This window comes from Mesoplodon mirus (assembly GCF_964341445.2).
Source record: "Mesoplodon mirus genome assembly, chromosome: 7".
Classification (NCBI taxonomy): Eukaryota; Metazoa; Chordata; class Mammalia; order Artiodactyla; family Ziphiidae; genus Mesoplodon; species Mesoplodon mirus.
The window spans coordinates 64,255,851-64,278,106 of record NC_138983.1 but is presented as its reverse complement, the minus strand read 5'-3'; the positions used below and the strand labels follow the sequence as shown (position 1 = coordinate 64,278,106).

The window sequence follows — 22,256 nt, the reverse complement described above, 5'->3', positions numbered from 1 at the left end:
GGTGGGAGGGAGGGAGATGCAAGAAGGAAGAGATTTGGGGATATATGTATATGTATAACTGATTCACTTTGTTATAAAGCTGAAACTAACACACCATTGTAAAGCAATTATACTCCAATAAAGATGTTAAAAAAAAAATAGGGTCCTTGAGACAGACTTGCCTGACAAGTTCACTGTTGTAGCCATAGCACCTGGCACTTGACAGGTAATAGGTGTTCAATTAGCATAACAAAATTAAGCGCCTGGGAGTGAACCTGTCCCTCTCTCTCACTACACTCTTGCACACTTCAGCTTTGTAAAAGGATGACCCTGATGCTGCTGTCCCTGCAGCCTTCCTTTAGAGCTGGTACCCAAGATGCTGCAAGTGACACTCACATATTTCACTAGGCACCTTTGGTGCATGCTGCCGCCTTTAGGCCTGAAATGAGCCTTCTGGACTCCTTGGGCTTTCTAAATGCTGAATACACAGCATTAATCGGATCTTGAAACTCTGGTGAATAACTAAGACACCTTTATGTTGAAATGCAGATTCTCCATTGAAAGGCAAATCTTTCATTTCAAACTGTGGAATAAGACTGGGTTTGTATTTATAAAGTAAGTTCTATGTGAGAGCATATTCTGGGCCCAGAGCACTTTCGTTTGATTGCTCAATAAATAACATTTTCACTCATGCAAGCTCTTGCCTCAGAATATTTTGTTCTGAGATAGTCAAATAAGTGACAGTATTGAGTTCTATTTAATATTGAGTTCTATTTAATTTTATTCAATAATGTCCTGTATGGTTCCAGGGATTTTCCTGGGCCTTTGTGTCTCAGAGGTGGGTTGAGAGTATCTCGTTTTGGGGGGGGGTGGGGTCCAAAGAACTAAAATGAGACCACCGTGACTGGAAGCTGCCTACCTCATTTTCTTGCTGGGTATCCCCAAGTAGGTTACTGAACTTCTCTGAGCCTCAGTTTTCTTGCTTAGTATGGTTCCACAAAGATTCTACCTTCATGTGCCAAGTCCTATGCTGTGGATGTTATAAATATCATCTCAGGTAAACTCAAAATCTCGTGGCAGAGCTGGCTGGTATGCTTAACAAAGTGAAAGGAAAGGGGATGTATTGAAAGAGAGCCAGGGAATCAGAGCAAAAAAAACTTGCCTGAGATTAATGTTGCTACCCCAGACACTGGCACCATCATAAGCAGCCAGTCACCACCTGTCTGTTTTGATGGCATGGACAGGGAAGTCCCAGAGCAACGCCATGTCAGAGCTGGACCAGTCCTACCTGCCTCACTGCTTTATAGATGAGAAAATGAAGCCCACAGGATGGTATGGCTTATGCGAGTGGTGTTCATTTGTTCATTCATTCATTCATTCATCAAACATCTGTTGTTCATCTGTCATGTGCTAAGCCCTGTGCCGTGTCCGGGGATGAAGGCATGTTTTGAGGACACAGCCCTGCACTTGGGCAACCCCTGCAACCATGAGAGGAGTCCAGAACCAAGTCTAGGGATGGACGAGGAAGAGGCAGTCTGTGTAGACTCCTCTTACAAGAAGACTGAAATGGAAGAAAAGGGGGAAATGACAGGGGAGGGTGAGGGGATCCAGGAAGGGTTTTATTAGATGAGGGGTACTGGGGCACATGGATGATGTCAGGAGAATGATCCAGAGGAAAGGTAGGGGATGAAGACACAGAGGAGAGAGTGATGACTGATGTGCAGGGGCTTCTGAGCGTGGATGGGGAGGAATCAAGAAGTTATTGGGGGCTTCCCTGGTGGCGCAGTGGTTGAGAGTCCGCCTGCCGATTCAGGGGATGCGGGTTCGTGCCCCGGTCCGGGAAGATCCCACATGCCGCGGAGCAGCTGGGCCCGTGAGCCATGGCTGCTGAGCCTGTGCTCCGCAACGGGAGAGGCCACAACAGTGAGAGGCCTGCGTACTGCAAAAAAAAAAAAAAAAAAGAAGCTATTGTGAGGGACATTTGATTCCCAGGCAAAGGTTTTTAGGATGGGGATATGGAGGGGGAAAGTGTCCTTGGGACACAGGGAATGTGTCCTGGAGCCACAGGTGGTTGGGGACTGAGGATGTGCCATGGACACACCACGGCAGCCGCAGGTCCTGGCAGTCATTCCTGGTCTTCGGGTGTGGGGACAGGCCTTGGGGAGATGCTGCTACAGGCCAACCAGTGGGCTCACAGTGGTAGGAAGACACTCTCTGGAAGAAGGAAGGGGTCTGAGAATCTGCCAAGGGACCCAGCTAGTGCGGCCTTAACCAAGCTTTCAGTCAATGCCTTGTCTCTGCCAATATCTCATCTAGCCCTGGAGTAGAAAGGAGTCATATAGAGAGCAAAAGGTCAAAATTTTGCCAGTGACTAATCATCCCATCACTGTTCTCAAGGCTATACCCAAGGAATAACGGGGTCTACAGCGTGGTCACTTACCCAGCCAACTCATACCCTAATGTTAAGGAGGAAGTGAGATACATGGAGAAGGGTAGGAGGCTTCTTCCCATCTTCTGAGAAGATGAGAGTTCCCATCTATGGGCCAGGCCAGAAAAGTGGGGTACAACAGAGTATAACTTCCTCTGCACCAGCAATAGGAACATGCACAGAGAGGCGGACCATGGGTGTACCTTAGTGCCCAGGGTCTCAACTCTGGGGACCAGGGGCTGAAGACTTGGTCCTGAGCCTGGAGGTCCAGGGTCTATAGCTTCAGGGACACAATAAGAGTGACAGCTGGGGCCAAGTGTGGAATAAGGGCTGGCTCTGAGCCCTCCCAAGGCAGGGAAACGTCTTGGGCACAACTTCAAAATTATCCCCTTCCAGGTGTCCCTGTCAATTGGCCAAGGTAACCTGAGGGACAGAAGCAGATTGGAAAGACAGTATTCCTGGTTGTCGGGCTGGTAGTTGTCGTCTGATCCAAGCTGAGGTTTAAAAGGTTTGGAGTGCAAGGTCTCGTGTGGCTGGTAGAGGGCAGAGGCCTGTGCTTGGGAATCTGGCTTCTCAGCCCTCGTTTTTTTTTCTGTATCCTGTACTGCCACCGCTCCACGTGGCAATAATGACCTTGGTAATACTACGGCTCTCTGACATTGACTGGTTGCTTACCAGGTCCCAGGCATGGTAAATGCTTTCTGTGAAATGTTTCGGGTACCCTTCCCAACTCTGAGGAGGTCAGTTTTCTTTTCATCCCTTTTCCACAGCTGAGTAAACTGAGGGGCTGAGAGAGATTCAGGCACTTGCTCGAGGTCACAGAGGGTATGAGTGGCGGAGCCGGAAGTCAAACCCTGGTCTGTTAGATTCGGTGCTTGATGTGCTCACACACGAAGTGGATGCTAAGGGTGGCTGAGTGGCCTGTGGGGTCAGGGCTCTGAGGATGCTGGCGGGGAAGGACTGCCTGTTCCCTGATGCTCCTGCTGCCTTGCCAGCCCCCGAGGGCCTCTCTGGGCTCCTGAGGAAAAGCCTGGGCTGCCGGTGAAGGGGAAGCTGTGGATGGGAACAGTGAGGCCCACGTGGTGCCATGAGGTATCAGAAGCGCTTATAATGAGGGGCAGGTTTGTTGAGCTGCCTGGATGCCTTTCATCCACTCCCTCTTTGAAGTCCCCAGGAACAGTCTGGGCCTGTGGTTTGGGGCCTTCGTTAGTGCTGCCCCATCTGCGACAGTCACAGAGACAGGAAAACAGACTGGCTCCTTTGTGTTTATACAACTCAGACTGCCTTTCCTGGCTCCCGGGATCCAAAAACCATTCTCCTCAGAGCTGGCTTACTGGCAGTGACGTAGAGTGCTGCATTCTGCCGGCCCCATCTCCAGAGGCAGCATTTGTGCCCGACACACTCTCCCTACCAAACCCTGGCTGCAGCAGTAGGTCTGAATGGCCCTCTGTCGGTATGACCGTCCATCTGTCCAGCCAGCCAGCCCTCCAGCCCCTTGTGGAATGGCGGTACACAGGCAGCACACCTGTTTACCTGTCCATCTCATACCTACGTGCGAGGTCACTGGAGGCAGGGAGGCTGCCTCATCTTTGCATCCCTCCCACCATGGTTCCCAGCCTTTCCCAGAACCAACACCTGCAGAATCTGCTGCAGCCCCTCTGCAGTGACTGCTGGCTAAGCCCGTGTTCTCGAAGTGGAGGGGAGCTCTTTGATTTCTAGGGGTGCTGTTTGAAAAAGCCCCCAGTCCCAAGAATCCTGCCAACAGGAAACACAGGGAAGCGGGGGTTCAACGAAGAGCCTGTGAGATCCTCCCACCCCCAACCTGGTCTCTTTTACTCTCTGGCAACCTCCCTGCAGCCCAGGCTCAGCAGCTCTGTTTCTCAACGTGCGTGCTGGGGAACACTGCGTCATAAATACAGTTTGTGGCATAGAGAAAAGACTCAGAATCTCATAACAAGACTCAGCCGTTTATGAGAACTTCATGGCAGGAGGGAAGATGGAGCTCACCAGCGGGGCTGGGACCAGCACGGCTCCGGGCCTTGAGTGGCTTTCTTTTCTATACCTGAGTATATCCAAGTGCCTTCCACAGTTTGCCCTGGGGAGGGGGAATCTTTTGATGCTCAGGTCGGGAAAATGAGACACCATGATGCTCAGATGAGGAAAATAGACCTTGGCATCATCAGTTATTAAATTTCCAAAAGGCCGTTTGAAAGAGGGTAATGACACCATATTGCTACATCTGAGAGAAGGCGTAGTGTTTGTCCGATAAAACACGGTATATAAAAGGATTACAGTACTTGTTCAGGGGATAAAACACTAAGGGTTGCTTTGTTATGTGAGATGTGTGATGGTTTGAATTGACATGAAGTTCTGTTGATAGGGAGGAACTCATTTCTTAGGACTTGTTAATAATTACCCTGTAGACCTTCTGCTCCAGAATCTTGGGGGATGGCCCATCTTGGGGTGAATCTGTATTGTCCCCAGACTTTCCAAGTGGACTTCTGTGTACACACTGCAGTTTGGAAACTATTCCCCAACCCAGTGGTTCTAAATCTTGGCTGTGTATTGGAATCAGCTGGAGAGATTAAAAAATGAAACTGGGCTTCCCTGGTGGCGCAGTGGTTGAGAGTCCGCCTGACGATGCAGGGGACATGGGTTCGTGCCCCTGTCCGGGAGGATCCCACATGCCGCAGAGCGGCTGGGCCCGTGAGCCATGGCCGCTGAGCCTGTGCGTCCGGAGCCTGTGCTCCGCAAGGGGAGAGGCCACAGCAGTGAGAGGCCTGTGTGTACCGCAAAAAAAAAAAAAAAGAAACAAACAAAAAAGATGGCTGGACACTGCCTGCAGAGATTTTGAATTGGTTAGTCTGGTGTAGGCCTGGGCATGTGTACTTTTGTGGTTGTTTTGCTCCCCAGTTAGCACTGATGTGCAGTCAGGGTTGGGAACTCGGGTAAGCCACAGCCTCAGGGACAGTGCCTGTCTGTGCTCCATGGGTGCATGAGTGTGTTTGGGTGTGTCTTCTGGGCTGATTCCAACCCTCAGAGACATATATGGCCTGGACCTGGGCTCACTCCAGAACACTGAGTGGTTCCCTTTGATGCCTCTGGCTGACCATCAGATAGGCATGGCAGCCTCTGCTGTGTTCAGAGGATTTTGCTGGAGTCCAGAGAAGAGCCTGTATCACGTTGCCTCTCCTGGCTCTGGGTCAGAAAAGCCCCTCTGAAGGAGCAGAGGGTAACAGCTGCAGCTGGAACCAGCCAGTCCTGGGGGTGTTCTGATTATCAAACGGTGGATGACTTAGCCTGGGGCAGCAGCAGCCGATATAGTGGATGCCATGAGCCTGACACTTGGCCTCGCCTTCTGTGTATTAGTGGAAAAGCCAGCAGAACCCTCTTCACCTCCCCCCGCCGTCCTCCCTCTCTGAGCACATGCACACACCCCCTCTTCTATCTTCTCTCCATCAAGAGCTTCCCTCCTCCTGGACCCCAGGTTATGAAGATGCTCTCCTCCAGACACACTGCCCCTATTCAGAGATGATCGATTCATTTCCCCGCTTTTATTTATCAAAGCCACAAGTAGCTGTTAAGCAGGGCTTCTGACTTAGTATTTTTCCATGCTGAGTCTTCTAGAAATCGAACTCAAAGCCAAGGAATTGGGTCCCTTCGTTGTGCATGTCCTTATTGTTGGGTCTTCTTGAAACAGTTTGAAGACCTAAGAATACCCTGCCCAGGTCCCACTGCCGAGATTAGATGAGCTGAGGCACGTTCAGGGCGGTGTGGCCATAGACCAGGTCTCACCTTCTGGCCTGTCTCCCTCTCACTTCTGCCCTAACCTTGCCTCTCTCTGTCATCTTCAGCAAGTCCCTGAATCCTTCTGATGGAATGAATGACTTGGCCTCTTTCTCTCCCCAGGGAAATGAGACAGATGAACTCACTAGCCTCTGGGGTTCAAACCATTTTCTTTAGCCAATGACCCTTTCTTTAAAGGGTTTCCTATACAAAACCCTAACATATAAACAGACTCAATCAAAGCAGCTATGGTAGAGGGGGAAAGAGGGACCTCAGCCCTCCCCTTCCCCCAACACAGGGTCCATTTTCCCCAAGGGGGCTCCATAGAAGCTCTTGAAAACCACTCTTAACTAGGTTATTTTCAACTGGAGGGGGGCATCTCCTCTCCTATGGGGTGGTCCATATCAAAGTCTTTGGAAAGTAGGGTTAGGTGGCACGCATACTTTGAAGAAGCGTATTCCAAAATGGCCATTATTTGTATTTGTTTTCAGTTGTGATAGTTAATTTATTTTCACATTTCAAAGAATATGAAAGGAGGGTAGGAATTTTAAACATTTATGAAAAGGAGGCATTGATTTATAAAAGGTAGCAATCCACTGATCTAGATCATTGTTTTGCAAAATGCTGGTCACGACCCATTAGTAGGTCATAGAATCAATTTCCTAGGTCACAACCAGCATTTGTTCTTAACAACATATTGTAGCATAAAATAGAATATACCAGAGTTAGTCACATATGGTAAGGCTAAAGACTGTTTTGTAAATTGTGGTTTCCCTTATGTATGTTTGCATGCGTGTACTAGACGTAAATGTAGTTCTTACTGTAGGTTATAATCAAAAAAAGGCCAAGAGCACTGGTCTGGATGAATGGTTCCTGCGGGTCCTTTGGGCTCTGACTTTGCCTCATGTCTGTATCTGGGAACTTTCTGACCCACCATGCTCAGCAGTGTACTGGTGAGGAATGCAGGGAGACAAGGGCTCAGGAGGCAGGACATCTGGGCAGGGTGAGCCCCTCCCCACAAAAGAGCCCACGCACTGTCCATCAATTCCATTCCTCCTCCTGGGGCTTGGCAGGAGGAGAGGAGGTTAACATGGGGCTGACCTTGCCCAAGTCCATAGTCTAGGATGCTAACTGTGGTGTGTCTTGTAAAAGGCGAGTGGTGTGGGTGTGTGAGGGGTCTGGGGACCTTCCCTTCGTGATCCCCAACAGTGGAGGGGCTTGTCACCTCCAGGTGTCTCTGGTTCATAGAGGCCACCCTCAGGACCCTGTCCAAGCTCTATCTCTCAGCCTCACCCTCCAGACTGCCTTGGTTCTTACTGCTAAGGTGCCATCCCACTGGGTCATGAGCAGAGGGCAACCTGGAGAGATCAGCACCCATGCTATGAGGAATCCTTGGGGTTTCCTGCAGAGTGACAGCCCCATAGGGTTGGAATCCCTGTGTCCTAGCCCAGGGCTGCACAGTGTGACAGACTGACCCAGAAGGAAAAGTCACCACCTTCCACCCAACTCCCCAGCCAGGCAGATCCGTCTTGATGCAGAGGCCCTCACACTGTGGCACTGGTCTCCCCCACTCCCGTGTGGCTTCCCCAACTTCCCTTCCTCTCCTGACCTTAGCAGGAATGGGTTGAGGAGCAGGAAGCCAAGGCCGACCTTCCTCGGGCATCCCAAGGCACCCCACCCCAGGGTACCAGCGGGCTCTGGGTCCTCTCATCCTGTTAGGGAGGATGGAGGAAGCTTGTGTTCTAAGTGACTCTGAGAACCTGCCTCTAGTGGGGAAGATGAGAAAGCGATGAGTAACCACTTCATAAACTCCCCACTGTTTGCTCATAATTCTATCCCAGCAGCCAGCATAGTACCTGCCTATAACTGATTGTATAGCACATAGAATGTGAGAGCCCCACATTAATTTATTCAGTCCCTACAAGGAAGCAGGTATTATGATTATCCCCATTTTTCCACATTAGAAAGCTGAGGCACAGAGAGGTTAAGTGACTTGTGCCAGGTCACACAGCTAGCGAGGAGTGAAGCCAAGTTCCAGACTCCAGCAGTGTGTCTCAGAGGTCTGATACTTCACTTCCAGACTAGGCTACCTCTGCACAGCTGCATCTCGATGCAATTTGTTGAGTACGTGAATTAACTTTCATTTATAACTCCAGATGCATAGGGTTTAATTTCCACCTCTCTGTGGGTACCCAGAAAGGTAGGGCAAGCCCATGTGTCTTTTTCAGTGCGCCAGGGCCCACAAGGGAGCTTCTTTCTAAGCCACCCATCCGGAGGAAAGGGCATTAGAACTGGGTGCATCTCTTTCCCGAAGAGAAGGACATGCTCATGGATCCATGAGAGGCTGTGCATCCCAGTGCCCTCTCTGGTCACCCACCAACCTTGAGGTATGGCATAGAGGTAGAACCTCAGTGCCCTAAGGTCTCTGAGCAGAGCTTTCATCCTCAGATCTGAGCCTGAGAAACTCAGGCCTCCCAGGAAGTCTGTCTTGCCCCCTCGTGATCCTTTCCTGGAGTAGGAACAGGCTTTATCATGCACTTTGAAAATCCATTTGAACAGCAAATGCTCATGATTATGGAGGTGCCTGAAGAAAGTTCAGACCCTGTGGATAATCCTGAGACACACTGGAGTGGCCTTGTCTGACCTTGTACATGAGGCGTGAGGGTGGATGCTTTTCAAGGCCCCTGGCTGACAGAGATAGATAAGTGTGGGACCCCCTATTCACTGTGTCCCGGACATGTAGACTTTCTTTGTCTGAAGCCCTTGCTTATTTTGTCTGGCTGAACACCGGGCCCACCTCCTTCCTTTGCCTCAGGTGCCCATGCAGCACGACTGGGTTGGTAAATTAAGAATTTGCCAGATGGAAAGGACTAATTTTTCCCTCTTTCAAAGTCACAGGCATGATGGTTTTTTTGCACACATTCCGCTGGACACATGCTGCATCCGTAATACAGAGTGTTAAGACATCATAAAGGTTTTCACATCTTTCATGTGATAAATATTTTTACCGTCATGCTCGAGAAATGGATTTTGTTTGAAATGGCCTGTTTCCTTTGATGGCTTCTTTGACGTGGATTCAAAGCCTTTCCTGGTCCTGCAGGAGCCTGGGGTTGGGAGGGCCTGTTTGTTAACTTTTTTCAAAGGACAAATCCACTTTCCCTCACTGAAACACAGCCGTGGCTTCCTGGGCTGGGAGATTTACGACCGAGGACAGCAATGAAAAGATGTCCAGGGAGCCAGCAGCTCCCGGGAGCGGTGGTGCTCGGCCCTGGGGTGCCCACAGCCCAGGTACCTGGGAGCCTGCGAGCAGACCCACCCAGGCCCTCGCTGCTACTGCTCCCTTCTCCACTGTAAACTGCACTTAAAGATTCAGATGTGGCTGTTGAACCAGAGTGGCGTTTTTACAAGTGTTCTTCTCTCATCTTTGAAATGACACCTTTTTAATGGTCTGCCTCCATGCGGTGAGCAGTCCCTTGGGACTAGAGGAATCTGCTTTCCGGACAAGCCTTTGTGGGCTGCTGTGACTATGTGTGTGTGAGCGTACAGCTGGTGATAACTGAGCAAAACAGGAACTCTGCTCTCCTCTGGGAGCCTGGTTAATAGTCCTGGGATCTGGTGATTAATATCCTCTCCCTCCACACCTGCAGAGTACCTCTCACCTCCCTGCCAGCCTGACATATAGGTTGCAGGTGCATCTGCCGATCTAGACCCGGGCACCAGTCTTGGTGAGGTGTGTCTGAGGGAGGATTTGCTGGTTTGTCCAAGGCTCGGGCTCTGGGGTTTGGCTTCCTCAGAGGTACTGGAAAGACTTGGCGGTCAAGCAGGTTGTCTGTCCCCAGAGCCGCTTTGCAGAAATCCTCACGGGTGGTGGAGAATGCACTGAGCAGGGAACGAGGGCATTCAGGCGCTTGGTCTACTTTTCTGGTCCAAGAATCAGCAGCTACCGAGCTGTGTGACCTCGGGTGAGTCATTTAACCTCTCTGGACCTTGGTTTGTTTATTTAAAAAGTAAATAATTTGAACTAGAGGCTTAAGGGTACCATTGAACATTCTGCTCCTAAGTGGAAACCACCAGTTCCTGTGTGAGCTGAACCACCTTAGAATCACATTTGAGAACATGAAAGGGCCTTATAGAGCAGGGGTCCCCAACCCCTGGGCTGCGGACCAGTAGCGGTCTGCTGCCTGTTAGGAACTGGGCCGTACATCAGGAGGGGAGTGGCGGGTGGTCCAGTGAGTGAAGCTTCATGTGCTGCTCCCCATCGCTCCCCATCCCTCGTGTTACCTCCTGAACCAATACCTCCCCACCCCCTCCACTGTCCGTGGAAAAATTGTCTTCCACGAAACTGGTCCCTGGTGCCGAGAAGGTTGGGGACCGCTGTTATAGAGCATTTCATCCTACCCTCTTATGTTTACCCAGAAGAAAACTGAGGCCTGAAGAGAGGGAGCAACTTGCCCGTTCACAGAGTGAATGAGCTGCAGAGCCAGGGCTAGAAGGAGGCCTGTGATTCCAGTCACCTCTACAGCCTGGTTCTCAGAGTGAGGCCCCTCCAGTAGCCTCAGCATCGCCTGGGAATTTGTTCAAAATGCACATCTCAGGCCTCACCCTAGACCTCCTGCTGAATCAGAGACTCTGGGAGGGGGCCCAGCATGATCATTGATTGAACAAGCCCTCTGGGTAAGTCTGATGCTTGTTAACGTTTGGGAGCCACTGCAAGACGGCGCGTGGCTGTCCCTTTAAGACCAGAAGAAAGACACTGGAAACCGGCAGGCTTCCCTGGAGAGGCTGAGACTGGAGGGAAAAGGGTAGAGTAATATTACAGAGGAAGGGACACACTCTTCCCAGCTGTAGATTTCCCAAAGCAAGGACTCTCCTGTAGCCTGTCCCGGCACCTAAGAGCTGTAGCTGTTGCAGGCATCTGAAGTTGGTCTGGGTTGCCGGCTGTTGCGCTGCAAAGTACTACATTTCTTTCTCACTGTCGAGCCCAGCTGTTCCCATCTGTGCATCTGTGCCAGGAGAAGCATGCCACTCTAACATCAACAGGGTCACCAGCTAGTTCATCCCAAGAAATTGATGTGTAGAAACAGTGCTTTATGTGTGAATGGTGAAGTGTATATTTAGAAGTCCGGATGCTCCGCTCCAGGCTGACAGCTTTCAGGAAAAAAAAAAAAAAAAAAAATGATGGTATGTGCTTCAGAGTTCATTATATCTCCTAGGCAGAAATCTAGGTTTAAAGGGTTGTTTTAAAGTAGCACATAATGGCACCTATAAATCCCGGTTCCTGAGGTACGTACATTTGTCACTCCCTGAAATGACTTTTTCACGTGTTCTTTATGTGGTTGGCTCCGAGCATAAAAACTTGGATCTTTACTAGCAGCTTTCATTCTGCATAATTTCTAATCAAGTCCATTTCCATTTCCATGAGTGTGTGTGTGCACACGCTGAGCTCTGGCTATCCCTACCTGCCCGGCTCTCTCAGCTGTGAGCTCAGCCACACCCAGGCCCAGAACCCACCCTGTGCAGGGGGGGAGAGGGCACGGTAGTCCCAGGCTGGCAAGGGAGCAGGTATGAGATTTGTCTGGCTGCGAGAAGCCATCACAGAGTATCTGGAGTGAGCTCACAGAGTCGGACGAATTCCTGTTCCTTGCCTGCCATGTCAGCCCAGAATGGAATGACTGTGCTTCTCCCTAGACCCCTGACTCCTTCTCTAGTGTCTTGCTAGGACCTGCCACCCTTCCTGAGCCCTAGCCTTCTCTCATCCTTGCCAGCAGCCCCTGCCAGGGTGCCTGATTGCTCTGTCCTCCATCCCAGCCACGCCCAGGGTCCTGTTCTCAGTGACTTGAGCATCCAGGATCATAACTACCTTTGTCCTTTCCGGCTGGGGCTGGATTAGGTGGGCTAGGCTTGTGTCCCATGAGGCCAGTGCCTGGGGAATCAGAGTGGGCTCTCATGGAACGAGGCAGAGAGGTGATTCAGAGCCAGTGTCCTGGAGGCAGGTGCTATTGACCAGCAGACAGATCCTATAGCTAACACTTTCACCCAGCTTACAAGGTGCCAGGCACTGTTTTGAGTGCTGGACACGGGTTCACTCTGCCGTTCCTCACTACTACCCAACAAGGCAGGTATTGTTATCCTATTTACTAGTGAGGAAACTGAGGCACAGAGCAGTTATGACCTGGCCGTCTAGTAGATGCAGTAGCCAGGAGCCACAGCGTGTGCTACCCCTACACCAGAGGTCAGAAAACTGCAGCCCAGGGGCCAAATCTGACCTGCTGCCTGCCGTAGAAATACTCTTCTTGGAACAAAGCCACCCCCACTCATTTACATATCATCTATGGCTGCTTTCCAGAGATATGGCAGAGTTGAGTAGTTAAAACCAAGACCCTGAGACCTGCAAACCTAAAATATTCACTGCTGGTCCTTTACAGAAAAGGTTTGCCCATCTCTGCAGTATATCATACTGCTTCTCATGACTCCCATGAAATTGAATGCAGATTGTTTTATGTATGTACCAGTGGGCAATTTTTCAGATTCTCAGATGAGAAACCCCCCAAGACAATAGAACTGCAGCTTTAGGGAGTTTGGAAAGCCAGAGTTTTGGGCAACCAACTGCCAACACCAATTCAAAGCACAGCAGCAGAGGCAGGGCCAGTGGTGAGATGGGGATAGTTCAGTCAGAGCTGGTGGGAAAGAAGCAGAGAGGCAGGAGGGTGATGGCTGCAGTACCTGCCTCACTCCATCCAGGCTCTCGTTCATTGTTCATTAGCTGGTGCATGAGGGACGCAGGGCCAAGGTGGCTTCAAGGTCAGGGACGAGACCCCTCCACAGCTCACGGCCACCTGCTGTCCTCGTGCACCTGCTCCTTTGTAGAACCTGGCTGGCAGCCCTGCCCTGATTGCCTGGGTGTATCCCCTCGTGCAGTCCCAGTGCAGTGTCAGGGAGGAGAGAGCCGCTGCGCTGAGAGCTGGCGAATGGTCAGCTCTCAACAAACATGAGCTGTTGTTCCTTTCGCTCTTAGGGTTCCAACCCTGAGAGCAGAGTATTAGAATCGCGCCTTTATAAATAGCAAAACCCACAGTGATGGAACTCTTACTGGGGTGGGCAGAATAACCTGCCCCTCACAAAGATCTGTACATCCTCATCTCTGGAACCTGTGAATATGTTTCCTGACATAGCAATGGGGAGTTAAGGTTGCTGATGGAATTATGGGTGTTGATCCGTTGACCTTAAAATAGGGAGAGTGTTCAGGATTATCCAGGTGGGCCCATGGTAATCATGGGGTCCTTAAAAGTGGCAGAGGAGATCAGAAGAGGTCAGATGGATGCCACATGAGAAGGACTTAACCCACTGTTGTTGGCACTGACCGTGAAGTAAGAGGATCATGGGCCAAGGAAAGCAGGTGGCCTCTAGAAGCTGGAAAGGAGGATTCAAGGATTCAAGAGTTCCCCTCTAGAACCTCCAGAAAGGAGCGCAGACCTGCCAATACCTTGATTTTATCTCAGAGAGACCCTGTCAGACCCTTGACCTCCAGAACTGCAAGATAATAAACTTGTAGTGTTTTAAGTCACTAAATTGGTGGTCCTTTGTTACGGCAGCAACAGGAAACGACTCCATTTACCAGGAGTCCGACAGTTTGCTAAGCACTTTACTGATGCCACCAACGCACCTAATCTTTGCGGTGAGTGAGAAGTATTATTATCCTCATCAAATAGATGAGCCAGCTGAGGTTCAGAGAGATTGACAAAGGTCACGTAGCCGGTCAAGGGCAGAGCTGACTTCACACCACCTGCAGGAAGCTGCCCTTTGCCGTGCAGGCCTGACCCTGCCTGGTAGGGAGTCATTCTGAGGAAGCTGCTCTTCTTCCCCGCAGTGCTCTTCAGGTGCCAGAGGAAGGTCTTCCGGATTTGTCTTTGCCATGATGAATGAAGTTGTTACGCAGAGGATTTGAATGGCGTGGGACCTGAGGCTGTCAGAGCTCCTTTCTTCCGATTATCTCCAAGCCCTTTCCTGCCAGATCCCACTTCTTTCTCTTAGCAGTTCTCTTAGTTTTCTCTTTCTGGAAGAGAAAGCCTAATTGTAGGGGCTGCTGGCAAAAGACCTTCAGCTCGTGTCCTAATGCACGTCTAGAAGTGGAGAGGGGGGAAGACCCTCAACTCAACAGAATACTTCGCTTCTTTACTAGTAGGGCGCTTAGCACATAGAACATCTGAAAATGTCCCCTTAGGAGCCCAAGTACAAGGGGAGGCGTAATGTCTTGCTTTTCGAGGTATAAGAAAAGCATCACGATGATGTGCTCAAGTCCTCCTTTCTCTCTAATGGAACACAAACACTGGGTCTCTCTCACAGACTGGGAAACAGGGATTTGCCCAGTGTTGGAGGTGAGGGTCGACTGAGGCCTCCTGCCTCTTAGGACCACCTGCTTCCCACGGGCTCTCGGTGCCTCACTCTGGCTGGGACAGGCTGAGGGGCCCCACTTTGGACCGGGGTCTGTTGGAAGAGAAGGGAGGTGGACACACATCCCGGGCCGTGGAAGTAGCACGGCCGACCGACGGCAAGCAGAAGGCAGCCGGGGCTAGCCGCTGTTGTGCTGGGGTGAACCACCCCCTGTGTGGTGGTGTGAATCCTGCCTCATGAGCACTGCTCCGATGAACTGGCTTTGATGCTCTGCAGATGCTGCTGCCTGGGCTTCTCGGGCTGGCGGGGCCTAGGCATCAGGCTCTTTAGTGAGAACAGTGGTCCCTTATCATCAGCAGGAAGCCAGCAGGCAGGTGATACAAACGTACATTTCTGGATATTCAATTAGCCCTTTTCTTTTTAACCCCAAAGAAAGCATGCAACAAGACATCTCAAGAACGGAAGAAAACTTTTCTAAAACTCATTGAATTGTACTTTTGAAAAGGGCGAATTTTATGGTATGTAAATTGCACCCCAATAAAGCTATTAAAAAAATAAAAGGAATGGAAGGAAAGGCAACAGCAGTTATGAATTCTTATCCGGGATATTCAGCACTGCTGGGTCCATTATTTTTTTCTTTTTTTTTTTTTTTTGCGGTACGCGGGCCTCTCACTGTTGTGGCCTCTCCCGTTGCGGAGCACAGGCTCCGGACACACAGGCTCAGCGGCCATGGCTCACGGGCCCAGCCGCTCCGCGGCATATGGGATCCTCCCAGACCGGGGCACGAACCCGTATCCCCTGCATCGGCAGGCGGATTCTCAACCACTGCGCCACCAGGGAGGCCCTGGCTCCATTATTTAATGCTTAGCCTTCATCCTTCCAAAAGCTGGCTTCACAGTGGCTCTCCCCAGCAGCCTGGCAGTCTGTCCCTGTTTCACAGTGAAGGAAGTGGAGACTTGCAGGGCTGGGCTGTGGAGCTTGTCCAGAAACAGTGAAGAGCAGACCCAGTTGTGGGGTGCGAGGAGGTCCCCAGGACACTCCTGGAGGAGGACCAGGAGACAGGACAGTCTGTGCCTGTCCCCCGGATGAACTTAGACCTAAGGCCCCAGTGCCCATGGCAGGCAGTTACCTGGGACACCGGCCTGGCTGTCCTGCTTCCTCCCACCTCCCTGCTCCTGGGCTCTGGATCTCACCACCAAACACCAAAGCTTCAGAAACCAAAATAGCACTGGCTACAGCGCAGAGCGAGGCCCCCCTCCCAGCCACCCTCAAAGCCTTCTTAGCTCTGCCTGAAAGAGGGGCGTATAGGAAACCGAGAAAAACCATAAGAAACAAGAGGGCTCCACTGCTTTCCTGGGGTCATAGTCCTAAAGGCGCCCATACAGAGGGACCAGAAGCAGAGCTGCCACTTCCAATGAGCACACAGTCCAGCGTGGGCAACGGGCTAAGGGTCCTCAGCCATGTGAGCCACGTCCTAGGTGGCTCTGTCTGTCCCCGTGGTAGAGCTTGGCCAGTCCTGCTGTCCAGCCCCAAATCACTTTGACCTCCAGCAACAATCATGCGATGGAACCCCTTCTGTTGCTATTTTAGGATTCATCCTAAAATCCAAGGGCACAGCCAGGTGCTGGGTTTTTGCTTTGGGAGAGGTCTGGGCTACAGCCTCTCCTGCAGCTCCTCCAAAAAAGCCACCAGCACCTCAGAGTTTCCACTGAAGTGCATGACAGGAGCTGACAAAATGGCTCAGCTTCAAAAGATGGGGATCTCCAGGAAGGTGGTCCTAGAGAGGACAGGTGGTCAGACGTGGGTGGGACTGGGCAGCATCACAATGTCTGTTTCACTCCCAAACCCATTTTCTTTCCACTCCATTGTGCAGTCTCAGCACTGCCCAGACTCTGGAGCAAAAGCAGCTGGGCGAGCCCTCGTGCGGGCTGCTCTCTGAAACAGCTGCCCTCATGCAGGTACTCCTCCTGCTTTCAGCACGGCGGCTTCAGGAGCCTCACAGGCTTGGCTGGGTCTCCAGACGTGTTCATCTTGCCTGCCTGGTGAGCCTGGGCTTGGTGCTCAGCCCTGCGGCCTTGGGTGCGTTAACTGCTCAAAGCTTCGCAAGCTCCTTTCCTGCCCCACTTCCCTCCTGTCTCCGTGAATTAGCATGGAAGCTGTCAGGACCTGAATCGGTAATTCTCTGCTCTCGTTAGTGGGCTGCATGTCAAGTGCTGTGGGCATATCTCTGAGACCATATTGTGGCATTTCCTGGATGCCTTCTGTGATCACTGGCAGAACTTTCTGGAAAACAGGTCATGCACAGTGACGCCCAGGCACTAACATGGGGAACAGATGAGCTGAGTGAAAGGTCTCCAGAAACCCATAATTCTTTCTCACAGGGGCCTCCGAGGAAGGGCTCGAGCAAGTAATGGTCAAATTGTACTTAACCAGCTAGGCACAGACGCGAACCAATGTGCATGAATGCTGAGCGCAGGATCAATGTGCATGAGCGTTGAGCAGGATCCTGGGGCTCCTGGGCGGGCTGGGCATACACCTTACAGTTGCTGGCTGGTGGAAAGATCTGGATCATTCCAAGAAAAGGGCCAGAGCAGCTGGGGTTAGAGAGCCACCCGGAGGGACTCTGGGAAGCAGCTGTTTACCAGTGCTGTGAAGGTATCTCAGTGGTTTAACAACTGCTGTGAACCAGTGCAGACCAACTGAGCAGCCTCCCGGGACCTGAAGTTTCTCCAGTCCTCAAGCCAGACAGTGTATCTAGCCCATGACATGGAGGTGGGGCTGCCGTCAGGAGTATGGTTTCAACGTCAAGTTCTTTTACATCTCTGACCTGCAGTTTCCTCTCATCTATGATGGGAATGATAGAACTTATATCACAGGGCCACTGCGATGGCCTGGCCTCACCACCTGGCAGGGCCAGTGCAATGGAATTGGGGTACAGTGTACGAGGGGATCAGCTCCAGGGGCAAAGGTTTTGCAGCAAACACCCAAGATTAGTCTGTAGTCCCCTCCTCAGTGGACCTCACATAATTTTTGAGTGGCTCTTTGCCACTTTGGACAGTACCTTTGGTGATGGTTAGTAGGTGGCACTTTGGCATACGTGCTTGTAGGTTCATAAACTATTTCCAAATCATGTGGCCAATCCGGGTCCTTTCAAACTTACAGTCTGCACTGTTGTTCTTCCTTCCCCATCCACTGGCCGTCCCAGGCCTGCTGGGGCCCTGACAGCTCTGGTTCTTGTCCTCCAGTTTCTGCTCTGTAGAGCCATCTGTCCAGAGGCTGAGAGAGACAGTTGGCCATGGGAAGTCCCGAGCAGAGAGGGGCATAGCATGGCAGTGTCTCTCCAGCCGATGGGTTTCCTCAGGCCCCACTGGGGCTCCCTTCCTGCCCACACCACGTGGTTGTTCGTGGTGAGTCAGGGAAGGCAGAGGAATAGCTCCCCTGCCTGGGCGTTACACAGGTGCTGCTTGAACCCCGTGTGTGGCTGTCTGGTGAAATGGCCCTTCAGGGTTCCCTCTCAGCCTCTTCTCCCTAGGACACAGACAAGCACCAGGGCTGGGTGAAGAATGGGCTGGGACCACAGCCTCTATGCTGTACTAAGGACCCTCCAAACACTCTGCCTCGGCCACTGGACTGAGTTCACTGTGCCCTGCCCATCTGTGCCATGAATGACCTCTTCCCTTGGGTGCCCTCAGCCCCCTGCATAGACACCTCTCTCTGGTCACCCCCCTCAGTTGGTCAGGCATGGCCGAGTAGGTCTGAACCCCAGCAGGGGCCACAGCCTGCATCTGCTCCTGGGGGGGGGTGGGTCTCATCCCTGGATGAGAGACATCCTTGGGTCTGGCCCCTCACCAGATGTGTCCAGACTCCCCTGGCCCCCTGCAGAGGACCCAGCTGAGGCTCTTGCCTGGGGCCTCTTTACAGCTCCAACTACGTCAGACATGGTCCTCCTTGTAGGTCTGCTTTCTTATTGGAGAGTGAGGGGAGTTGGGTCTAGGACTGGTTAAGGGGAGGCCACTCTCTGTAGACATGGAGACCCTTCATCTGGGGGCTACACAGCAGCAGCATCTTCCAGAGCTGGGACCTCAGGGCAAGGCCATTCCGCTTTGTAATCTGAACTCAAGGAGTGTCAGTGGAAGAGCACCCCGGTGGGCTGTGAGGCTGTGTGGGTCCTTAGCTGCTGATGCCCACTGAGCTAACATTTATTATGTGCCAGGCACTGTGCTAAGCTCCTTACATGGACCAGCTCATTGAATACACTCCAATAGCCTATGAAGAGGGTACTTTTAGTATCCATTCCACTTTCCAGATGAGGAACTAAAGTGCAGGTAAGCTAGACTCAACTGGTAAATGGTCGAGCTGGAGTATGGATTCTGTCTCTACAGCCAGTGCTCTTAAGGAAACAAAATGAATGGATTAGCAGAGGCGAAGCCTCCTTACCTAAGAGATGTCAAATGTAAGGTGTAGAGCAGGGGGTCAGTGTACTTTTTCTTCGGGCCTCTCACTGCTGTGGCCTCTCCCGTTGCGGAGCACAGGCTCCGGACACACAGGCTCCGCGGCCATGGCTCGCGGGCCCAGCCGCTCCGCGGCATGTGGGATCTTCCGGGATCGGGGCACGAACCCGTGTCCCCTGCATCGGCAGGCGGACTCTCAACCACTGCGCCACCAGGGAAGCCCAGTGTACTTTTTCTTAAAGGGCCAGAAAGTACATATTTTCCACTTTGCAAGCCATATAGTCTTTGTCATATCCAGTCTACCTTTGTAGCTCTAAAGCAGCTATAGCTAACATGTAAGCAAGTGAATGTGATGTGTTCCAATAAAGCTTTATTTACATAATAGATGGTGGGCCAGATTTGGCCCTCAGACCATAGTTTGCCACCCATGATGCAGAGGAAAGCTTCAATGCCTGACAAACTGGGTGACCTCAGATTAGTCATTTCACATCTTCATCTTTGGTTTCCTCATGTCTAATAACTAACCACTATGGGGTACTTATTAACTGATTTGTTTTAAAATGATGCACTGAGCCCCTTGTAAGAGCCACGTACTGTGCTGGGAGCCAAAGATACAGCAGGGAATAAGACAGAGGTCATCCTATTCTCATGGAGTCCACACCTGTGAGCATGACAGAGATAACCTTGGGTAAGGACATCAGCTAGCACCATGCTTCGCTCAGGCAGAAATTCAACAAATATACCTCTTCCCATTGTCACGCCCCTGACTCATTATTCAGGACCCACTGCTTTCAAGTTTGTTGTCATTTGTACCCATACTGAGTAAAAAGGCTGGAGCATGTGGTGGAACCCAGGACTTTAATATGTTTATAATCCATTTTTATGAAACACTGGCCTAATTGTGAATTATAATTTTTTCATTAACTGATCTCATTTTACTTGGTAATATCCATTTAGGTATGTGAGAGCAGTAAAACTCCATTTCTGTTAAATATTATATGATTCAGTTGATTCACTGATTTAGATTTTTACTACCCCCCATTCCAAATGAGTGAGTCATCCATCTTTTTTTTTTTTTTTTTTTTTTTTTTTTTTGCAGTACGCGGGCCTCTCACCGCTGTGGCCTCTCCCGTTGCGGAGCACAGGCTCCGGACGCACAGGCTCAGCGGCCATGGCTCACGGGCCCAGCCGCTCCACGGCATGTGGGATCTTCCCGGACCGGGGCACGAACCCGTGTCCCCTGCATCGGCAGGCGGACCCTCAACCACTGCGCCACTAGGGAATCCCTGAGTCACCCATCTTTTGAGAGGTAACAAGGACCTTCAAGATCAGGCGAGCCCCGTGTTTCCCTTCAAGCGTACCTAGTTGGGGGGCCAAAGGCAGCCTGAGTTCTGGGATAGAGCTTTGAGCAGCACCACAGTCCTAAAAGCTCTTGCTTTGTCATAGAAATGCACATGTAGTTTGCATTTTACTCTTTAATATGTCCTAATATGTTTAACATATCTGAGTTGCCTTCTGTATCTTTAAGGAAAATTGGTAACTGAGATGATAGGTCATGTTTGTCTTTGGAATTCACCTCTATGCAGCCCTTTGCTCTGTAGAGGCAGTGTGGCTTAGTGGTTAGGACTACTGCCTCGGGGGACAGACGTCCTGAGATTGCACCTCGGCTACTGCACTTCCTTCTGAGTGAGCCGGGGCAAGCTTCCCGTCCTCTCTGTGCCTCACCTTCATTATCTGTAAAATGGAAACAGTAGCACTTCCCACCTGGTAGGGTGAGTTGAGTCGATATGTGAAAAATGCTTCTGGCAGAGCCTGACTCATGGTAAACACTCAGCAAGTGCAGCAAGTTATCCCAGGAGTTACACGGATCTCCAGTTTGGGGTATGGCCCAAGGACATGGCCCCCGAAGAGGAGAGGTGCATACACATTTTCACCCAGCGCCTGTGAGTCCCAGCTCCGTTTACAGAAGTTTTGGCATCTCTCTGACTAAGGTCTCTGGCATCGGCGTGCTGGCTCTGCTTTCAGAACCTTCGGCTCTCTAATTTGCAGGGAGCTAAACAGCTCCCTTCTGTCCATGACACCCTCTGTGCACCTTCAGTGATGGGGGCTTCCTCCCCCTGCAGCACCCCTTCCTAGGTGCGGGAAGGGTCCCCCTCTTACTCCTAGGCCTCCTCCCCTTCCCAGACTGGCTCTTCCAAGAGTCCGTCAGGAGGAGGTGGTGGTAAGAGCTGTGGTCTGCAGCTCTGAGCTCTCCAACCTTGAAGACCATGGAACCCTAGCCCCTGGCCTGTCTTGGCCTGTACCTTTAAGTTACCTGGCATAGGTGTGCATGCACCTACTGGCTCCATACAGACAGCTGAGGGGACTTTGGCAAGTGTCCCAAGCCTGCCTCTCCTGTTCCTAACCCCCCTTCTGCTTCCTCCTGGTCCCTGTCTGATTCCAGGCTCCTGACTCTCTCTCTTACATCATGTTTATGAGCATGGAAGGCGCCATCCAGTGACCTTGGCATCTCTGTCCAGTTTTTCTGATTGCTGACCTTGAATGGTGGGCCTGACTACCCGTCCCTGGGAATGAATTCCATAGTCTTGACCTCACAGCCTATGTCCTGGCAAGACCAACCCATTATCACCATAAAAGAAGGACTTAAATGACCCTCCAGGCTCCTCTTGCTATAGCAACCCTGATTACCATTTGTTGTGCACTTATTCTGAGACAAGTGTTTTATATACTTGATTGTATGTAATCCTCACAGATCTTGGGGGTGGTGGGTGGGTATTATTATTCCCACATTACAGGTGGGGAAATCAAGGCGTCAAGAGGTTGAGTGTTTGCTTGTGGTCATGTAGCCAGTGAATGGTGAAGCAGGGATTTATTTGAATCCAAGCCTCTGCTCTTATAGGTAATAATGCCTCTTCCATTTTTCTTGGAAGCTTCCAAGAAAACGATGAGCTCTTCTTGACCTGGTGTGAGCACTGCCCCCCACAAAGTCTACCAGGGGTCCAATGAGCAGTGCCCAGAGTGTGTGGAGGTTTGGGGATGGTATGGCTGTCTCCTGTGCCAACAATTCCCTGTCCTGGTGGGCAGAGCCTGAAGCAGCAGGAGGCAGTCTGGCCGAGGGTCCTTGCAGCCAGGTGAATGTCATACAGTGGGACCAGGAAACTCACAGCAGGACCAGACAGTGGAGACAGAGGTGGACTGGCAAGAACTGGGCAGGGGAGCAG

The 22,256-nt window shown here is 51.2% G+C and overlaps 1 protein-coding gene across 4 annotated transcripts in view; it reads left to right on the top strand.

The window, feature by feature from the left end:
- The window catches only part of GALNT18 (polypeptide N-acetylgalactosaminyltransferase 18), a 355,103-nt gene that overhangs the window by 154,488 nt on the left and 178,359 nt on the right, over window positions 1-22,256 (top strand). The window lies entirely within an intron of this gene.